A 9090-nucleotide genomic window follows, 5' to 3' on the forward strand; every position below is an offset into this window, starting at 1 on the left:
ACTACTACTACTACTACTACTACTACTAGCACTTTGATCCTCAGAAAAACTCTGTGAAGTAGAATGCTATTATTATTTTTAATTAATTAATTAATTGAAAATATTTCCCCGTGGTTACAAGATTCATTTTCTTTCCCTCCCCTCTTCCCTCTCCACTCCTAGAGCTGACAAGCAATTCTAATGGGTTATACATGTATCAGAATGCTATTATTATGCTCATTTTGCAGATTAGGGCACATAGATACTAATTGCATATGGCAGGAGTTGAACTCAGGTCTTTCTGATTCCAAGTCCAATAAACTAACAATTATAGCACTAAACCTATTTAAAGAAAGGCAGTAAACAGCAGCGTCAGGATTTAAATCCAAATTCTCTAGCTTTGAATCCAAAGCTCTTGTCTTGATAGCTCTCTACTTACCATATTCAGACCTTATGCTTTAGTTGGGAAGGCAGGATATCCATACATGAAAAGATGAACTAAAGGAGAATCTAGGTGGCTCATTAGATTGAGAGCCAGGTCTAGAGATGGGAGGTCTTGGGTTCAAATCTGTCCTCAGGCATTTCCTAGCTGAGTGACCCTGGACAAGTCACTTAACCCCCATTGCCTAGTTCTTACTGCTCCTCTGCCTTGGAACCAATACACAGTATTAATTCTAAGATGGAATATAAGGGTTTTTTTTAAAAAGAATGCACTAATAATACAATGTAACATAGAAATATGTAAATGTTATAAGAATTCAGAGGACTGAGCAGTTATTATAGGCTTACTGTGAACCAGGGAATTATGGAAGAAATGAGACTTGGGCTATGTCATTAATTAACTATAATCTTGGCTACTTCAATGAGTCTTACACTCATTTTCATGTGTAAAATGAGAGGGCAACAGGATATATTCTCTAAGGTACTGTCACCTGGGCAGACCCCTCCAAAGTGTCATGTTTAGTTCCGGGCACCATATTTTAGGTGGGACCTTGGCAAGTTGGAACGTGTCCAGAAAAGAATGACTGAGATGATGAAAGGATACTGGTGGAAAGAATTGGAGGAGAGGACCTCATAGCTGTCACCAGGTATTTGAAGTCTTATCCTGTGAATGAAGGATTTGCCTTCTTCTCCTTGGCCCCAGTAGGCAAAGTAATAAAAGATGTAAAGAAGGAGATTTAGGCTCAGCTTCCTAACAGAGCTATCAAACAGTACACTGACTGCCTTAGGAGGGATTGCGCTCCCCCATGCTGGAAATTTTCAAGTGAAAGAATAAGAATAATAATGATCATAATGATGATGAGGACAACTAGAATTTACATAGCACTTTAAAGTTTGCAATTTTATGAATTGCAAAAATTCATAATATTTGACTTACAAAAATTGCAAATTTATACATTTGCATTTTATGAATATTATCTCATCTGTTTCTCACAAAACTCTGGAAATCAGGTGCTAATCCTGTCCTCATTTTACAGTTGAGGAAACTGAGGCAGTGTGAAGTATCACACAACTATGGTCTGAGGTCACATTTGAAATCAAATCTTCCTGATTCTAAGCCTAGAGCTCTATTTAATTATCTCACCACCTAGCTGGATTCAGAAGAACAGAGGTATTCTGACCAGAGGGGTATTTTCAGGTGGCTAACACAAAAGATTCAGAGTACTCTCTCCATACTATTAGAAAGATGGGGGTAGCTGGGTGTCTCAATGGATTGAGAGCCAGTCCTAGAGATGGGAAGTCCTAGGTTCAAATCTAGCCTCAGACACTTCCTACCTGTGTAACTGTGGGCAAGTCACAACCTCCATTGCCTAGAGTANAAAGAAAGAAAGAAAGAAAGAAAGAAAGAAAGAAAGAAAGAAAGAAAGAAAGAAAGAAAGAAAGAAAGAAAGAAAGAAAGAAAGAAAGAAAGGAAGAAGGTCCCCTTGGGATGATGACAAATGCTATTTCTTGAAAATGATTGTGGAAGCCAACTCAAGCCTGAGCCAGAGTTTCTAGTGACAATGGTACTACTGGGAGCTCAATAATGTGGCCAAAAACAATGGAGGATTTGAACTCCTCTTGGCTTTGGGTCCCAGAACTCAAGCCTGTCAAGCCATCTAGTGGCCTATGAAAATGCACATTGGTGGGATATTTTATAGAGGGAGTTCCTGTTCAGGTACAGGTAAAGGATTTGATCTTGGAGGACCTGGGTTCAATGTGTGACATTGGGAAAATAAATCAACTTCTCTAGGACTCGGTTTCAGCATCTATAAAATGAATGATCTGAACTAGATGACATCAACCATCCCTTCAAGTTTTGGTCCAACACACTCATTTTACAGATTAGAAAAATAAAGTCTGGAAAGGGTAAATGTCTTTTTGTTCAAAATCCCAAAGCAGGTAGTCATAGGTGGGATTTATACTCAGGTCTTCTGCCTCCAGAGCCACCCAGGCTGCCATACTCCCATCCATTGGCAAGCTCCTTTACTGAGGCAAAATATAATGAGAAAGGTAAATCTGACTAAAAAAAAAAAAGCAACTGGACTCCAAAGCCAAATCTGTGAATGTGTGTATAAGGGCTTAATAATAAATGTTTTTTTCATTTATTTATTCATTCATCCATTCATACTAGCTGAATGTAGGTAATAGAGGTTTGAGTGGACTTGCGGAATGCCCATTCAGGGAGCTGAATACTTAGGGTTACAAAGTAATAGTGTTAAGCAATATACTGAACTTGATTTACAAGGCTCTGATATGGGGGTGTTTATGTGTGCCTGACTGAAGTCCAGTTTGTAAAACCATATGTATGCATATACATATATATATGTAAAATGAGTTTGGGGATTTTCCAGTGATTTAGGTCTGTGCCATTGCCACATATTTTCCCTGGAATTGTAGACTAAAGCCATGTAGCATCATGCCTAGGCCACAGGAGTTTTGAGAAAGGACTCTGACAAAGAATCTCTTTCTTTGGATTGAAAGTGACTCTTCAGGTGTAGACTCTTTGCTATATAAAGCAGTAGTTGCCTCTGAGTAGGCAACTAGGTGGCGAAGTGGCTAGTGAGCTTGAAATCATGGAGATATGAGTTCAAATCCAGCTGGGCAAGTAGTTCCTTATCTGGAAAATGAGCTGGAGAAGGAAATGTCAAACCACTCCAGGTTCTTTGCCAAGATTTGGGGTTCAAAATGAGGTCACAAAGAGTTGGATATAAGTGAACAACAATAAGATGCTCTGAGGGACAGATAAGGGGCAGTTCATACTGCCAGGCAAGTGAAATTGTTAATACCACCTTGACCACCAACTCTCCTTAGACTTTGATGGAAGCAGCCTGGGACTTTGAATTTAAAAGCAGTTGGTTATGAGCAGACCACTTGCCCTACATCCAGCCTAGCCCATTAGCCTTCATTAGGGGTAATAACCTCTAAGGAGAAAGGGCTGGCCATCCCCACAAATGCCTATCATTTGCCACCTATAGGTCCAGTGGACCACCCTAACCAAAACAGCAAGGGATGCTGAGGAAGAAAAAGGATGTGGCAGAGAGGTCAAAGCACCACCACCTCACCCATCACATTCTCTCCTACCCCAATGGAGAGAGCCCAGGACACTAAACCCAAAAGTCTTGGAGATAGACCAGACCACTAGCTTTGTTTCTATCTGGGGACCTGCAGGCATCAGTGAGGGAAACGATCTCCAGGAAGAAAGGGTCCATCTTCCTTGCTACCGCCAAGACCAAGTGCTGACTAATTACAAGAGCTCTGGTGGTGGCGACACTCCTTTCCCTAAACCACTAGTCCTACTTGCAGCTCAGCCTCTGTAGCCATCATCTGGGGAAGCATCTTTGGAGATGTGATCTGGCAGCTGCGGTAGCCACAGTTACTAAAGACTCAGATAAGAACATTCTCACTAACAAAGGTCTGGGCATTGTCAAAGGGTTTAACATCAGCAACTGCTGTGATTTAATCAGTAGAAATGACATTAGAAATGATGCTTCGCCATCTCATTGGCTTTGCATGGCACTCTAAGGACCATGGAATTTTTCCATTTGACTTATAGTTGAAGTCTCCTAGATGTAATATCTTCGTCATTAGAATATAAGCTCTTTGAGGACAGGAACCATCTTTTCTGTTTTTACCTCCAGCACATAGCATTGTGTTTTGGACAGAGTGAGCACTTAATACAATTTTTCATTTATTAATTATCAGCATTCCGTACAAATAAAACAAGCAATTTATTAAATGATTCAATTAAATAAGTGCAATTAATTTATTTCATAGAATTTATCCATGTTAGCTGAATGGAGCTGACAATGGGCTCATAGGATGTCTATTCAGGAAAGTAAACACCAGCTTTACAAGAAGTGGTATTAGGCAGTGAATAGGAATTCATTTGTATGATTCTGATTTCTGCCTGATTAAATGCGACAATATTTGTACAACGATTAACACAGTACCTAGCGCATAGTAGGTGCAATATAAATGTTTATTCCCTTCCTCCTCTGCCTCCTGGTCTAAGTGGTTCTGAACTTAATATATAGATGAAGAAAGGGGGAGGGAATGGAACCCAGGGCTCTCTGAGGATCTCCTGATTTCATTCTAGTTGGAAGAGATCTGGATTTGAAATCAGAAATCTGAGATGGAATCTCCGCTCTGTCATTTACCACTTGTGTGACCAGAGAAGTCATATGGCCTTTCTGTATCTCAGTTTCCTCATTTGTAAAATGAAAGAGTTGGACCAGTTTACTCGATGTTCTCTTTCTATTCTCTATCTATGATGAACTCTAGAATACTCAGACTAAGAACAGGAAGAGTTTAGGAGAGGATGTACCACCCTTATAATGGAAAACACATCTTATCCTTATCCTACTACTTTTGAGTAGCAAAGAGGGAAGGAGCCTGCCTCCTAGTCATCTTCCTTTTCTCTAGACCTGGAGAGAAAGAGCTGCTGAAGGCCTTTGGTCCCTACCTCTGCCCTTGGAATCCCAGCCCTAAAGCTTGGGGTCAGATCCCAAACTTTTATTAACTGTGAGGCTAAAAGCGATCATGGGGCCGGGGCAGCACAAAGGGAGTAGAAGGAGAGAGTCAATTAACACCTGGCTTTTTATTTCCAAATCGAAGAATTAAGCAGAGTTTAGATGTGATGTAACCACTTAGCTTCTTTGGAGGATTTATGGGCTGGCTGATGCAGGGTGATGGCACAAGAAGCATTTACTTGGTGGGTGAGAAGCTTTTATTGACTGCTCCCTTTTAAAAAGCATGGAGTGATTTTGGCCACCCTGTCCCATCCTATCCCATCAGGACACTGTGTGTTACATCTCATGTCCATATGATGGAGGACCCAGAGCCTCTTCTCTGGAGTGGATCAACATCCTCTCTGTCGATTTCTTTTGAAGAGTCCAGTCAAGAGAAGAACTCAAAGTTGCCCTTTAATTTCAGGGGGAGCCAAGGGAGGGGAAGGGAATGGAAAGTGTTGATGGGAAAGTCTAATCAGTGGTCTCCTAGGACTGCCCAAGCCCAGTCTGAGGACTTGTTTGTGTTTGATGAGAGAATTACATCTGCATCCAGCAAGTATATTAATCATTACTTCATCAGCTTCTTACCACGGCAAATAACATTAACCTTTGCTAAGTGATGGGTCGGGCACAAGCATATGCTGTAGTTGGCTTGGAAGCTTAGCTGGGGCACCCCTGGCTACTCAGAAGTGTGGTTTGGGGGCTGGGATGGGAGGGAGAGAGGCTGAGGCTTTCTCCCACCAGTGATTAGGAGGGAATGGTGGATCCTTGGCTGGGTTATTAAGTGCTGATTAAAGTACTAGAGATATGTAGCAGACAGGAAAGACACCAAGTGTGACACACAAAGACAGACAGACACACACACAGACACACAGACACACACACACAGACACACAGACACACACACACACACACACACACACACACACACACACACACACACTGTCTCCCCCCCCCCCCCCTTCTTAAAGCTTCCTAGAAGTTCGCTTCAACCTTACATTGGAAATGCTATAAAAACCCAGGTTAATTAAGTCCTATATATTACCAGTACAAACATTTCCAACCTGATTCAAGCAGCTCTATGAGTGAGGGGGAGGCTGAGCAAGGTCCAGGCAGCTTGGGGTAATAAAACAGAAGATTCAATTACCTTGTACATTTGCAGTTTTTATAAAATCATTTAAAACCCCTCTATGATATGTAGAGCGCAAGGGTGCTGGAAATCTGAAATCCCAGACAAAGAGCTGGAGGTTGCTGGGATTCCTGAAGCCCAGAGGCTGCCCATGCCATCCACCTCCAACCTCAATTGCCCCCCCTTGGAACCTTACCTGCCCTGTACTGGGTTCGGGTCCTAGTGCCTGCCACGGTGACAATTAGCCGATCCTATCACACTCATCCATGATCATGTACTAATGGGAGAGGGACCATTTTTATTGTCTGATCAATAGCAACATACATATAAAAAAAGCAACTTTATTTAGGTTTTTCCCTTTCCCTAAAGACAAATGAGCCGCCGCAGAATGTGAGAACCAGGAAGTTTGATTTATTTATTGCTTTATTAGCTCCTCTAATAGTTTTCCCACTGTGGGAGATACAGATGGACATGGGTAGTGTCCCTGACCATTATAACAGCTTGGAGACTTAGAGGAGGTTACACAAAAGAACCAGGAAGGTCAGAAATGCACCAAATACTAAGGATTCATTATGATGTATTTTAACAATGGAAGGGAAGGCTAAAGACTTAATAAGACACATTCCCAAAAGCAGCTTCCGAAGGGGAAATTATCCACTTGGTTGTAGCCATCTCTGAAAGGCAGCATAAATTGCATCTGAGGGCTAAGTCTGGCCTCTGAGTCAAAATGGATCCACCACTGGCCACCATTAATGGTAACTATCCAGGAATATAGTCAAATTGAGAACTACAGAACTTGAATAGGAAAGTATCTAAAAAGACCATCTGGCACAACACGCCTACTGATGGTCGCCCAGCCATTCTTGGAAGACCCCTTGCAACCCTTCATTCTATTTTTGGAGAGCTCCAATTGTTAGGAAGCTTTTCCTACCCTAAATGTCTCCTTCAACTTTTAGCAACTATTCCTATTACATCCTTAAGAGCCAAGCAAAACAGATTTTATTCCTATTCGATATGATAATCCTTGAAATAATTGATAATAATAACTAACATCTATGTAGTGTTTACTATATGCCAATTGAAGTGCTAAGAACTTTATAATGATTACCTGGTTTGATCATCACAAAAACCCTGGGAGGTAGGAGTTATTATTATCTCTATTTTACAGATGAGGAAACTGAGTCAATCATAGGTTAAGTAGCTTAGTTAGGGTCACATAGCGAGTAAGGGTCTAAGGCTAGATTTGAACTCAAATCTTCCTGACTCCAAGCCTCCTGCCTGATCTACTGAACCACCTGACTGAGAGCCATTATTATCTTTTCTCTTCTCCAGCTCCTTCAACTGGTTCTCATGATCTCTCCACCTTTACCTATCTGGACTGCCTTCTTCTGGACATCATCCAGGTATTTATTTTTACACTGTCGTTGTTTTATAAATTGTTCCTTGATTCTGTTTACTTCACTTGGTATCAATTCATACGAGTCTTTCCAGGTTGTAAGCCATATCTTTCATCACTTCTGATGGCATAATGATATTATTCCATTATATTCATATGCCATAATATGCTCCACCATTCTCCCATGATAAAGCTTGAAGATACTTAAAAGAACTGTACAATTTCCCAGAAGGAATCCAGGCAGCTCTCCTATTCAGTTTTGAGTCCAGTCCATTGTCCATTCAGAATATATGTTCAAGATATAGATAGAGACATGTGTCTATATTATACTTGCATGTTACATGTATGTAAACATATGCGTGTACATATATATATATATTTTAATCCTGGGACTCCATTCTAGGAGCATAGGGCCACAACCAGTAGGCAATGGGACTCACAGTCGCTCAGGGTCACCCAGCTGGGAAGTGTCTGAGCCCAGACTTGAACCTAGGACCTTTCATCTCTAGACCTGGCTCTCAATCCACTGAGCTAGCCCAGCTGCCCCTACTTTAGGTTGCAGTTTCTTTAGCAGATGCAGTTTTTTTTTTACAGGGTGGGGTTGCTAGCCCCACGCCCAACCCTCCTCCTTTTTTCATCCGGGCTAGGGACCGTCCTTGGCCCAGGAGTTATACATACATTTATATATGTATGTATAAAATATGTATATGGATAGAGATAAATGGATGGATGGATAAATAGACAGATAGATATTTAGATAGATCTGCTGAATCAACAAAGTATGATGTGAAGGTTGACCTGATGAATGATGCTGCTGCTTACTGTAATGGTCTGCTCCTAGCCTTCATGCTTCTCAACAGATTAAGTATGAACAAGATACATAAATGCCAGGTGGAAGAGACTGGAGATGAATGCAGTGAAAAAAATTTTGATGGTCAGTCTAGCACTTTTATGTGCTATCTAGATGCAGGTCTTGGCAGCACTACCACTGGGAGTAGTCTTTTGGACTGGAGTTGTGAATGATGGTTCATCTCTTCTTTAGAGTAACATTCCCTTGGTTACGATTCAGAAAGCAAAGAATTCATTGGTGAAGTACATTATAAGCACATCATGGGCCAGAATGTTGTGGGGTTTATGTGTTATCTAATGGAAGAAGATGAAGATGCCCATAAAAAACCATTCTCATAGTACAGTAAGAACAAACTAATTTCTGGCACAATGGAGATATACAAGAAAGCACATGTTGGTTTGTGAGAGAATCCAGTCTATGAAAAGAAACCCAAGAGGAAAAATTTAGAAAGAAAAGGTGGAGGAGGCAACTAGGTGGCTCAGTGAATTGAGAGTCAGTCAGGCTTAGAGATGGAAAACCTTGGGTTCAAATGTGGCCTCACACAGTTCTCTGAGCAAGTCATTTAGCCTTCATTGCCTAGCCGTTACTGTTCTCCTGCCTTGGTACCAATGCACAATCTTGATTCTAAGACATAAGTTATGGGAAAGAAGAAAGAAAGAAAGAAAGAAAGAAAGAAAGAAAGAAAGAAAGAAAGAAAGAAAGAAAGAAAGAAAGAAAGAAAGAAAGAAAGAAAGAAAGAAAGAAA

At 41.0% G+C, this 9090-nt stretch overlaps 1 pseudogene; it reads left to right on the forward strand.

Moving 5' to 3' along the window:
• The window catches only part of LOC123234333, a 15878-nt pseudogene that overhangs the window by 3706 nt on the left and 3082 nt on the right, over positions 1-9090 (forward strand).

This window comes from Gracilinanus agilis, chromosome 2 (assembly GCF_016433145.1).
Source record: "Gracilinanus agilis isolate LMUSP501 chromosome 2, AgileGrace, whole genome shotgun sequence".
Classification (NCBI taxonomy): domain Eukaryota; kingdom Metazoa; phylum Chordata; class Mammalia; order Didelphimorphia; family Didelphidae; genus Gracilinanus; species Gracilinanus agilis.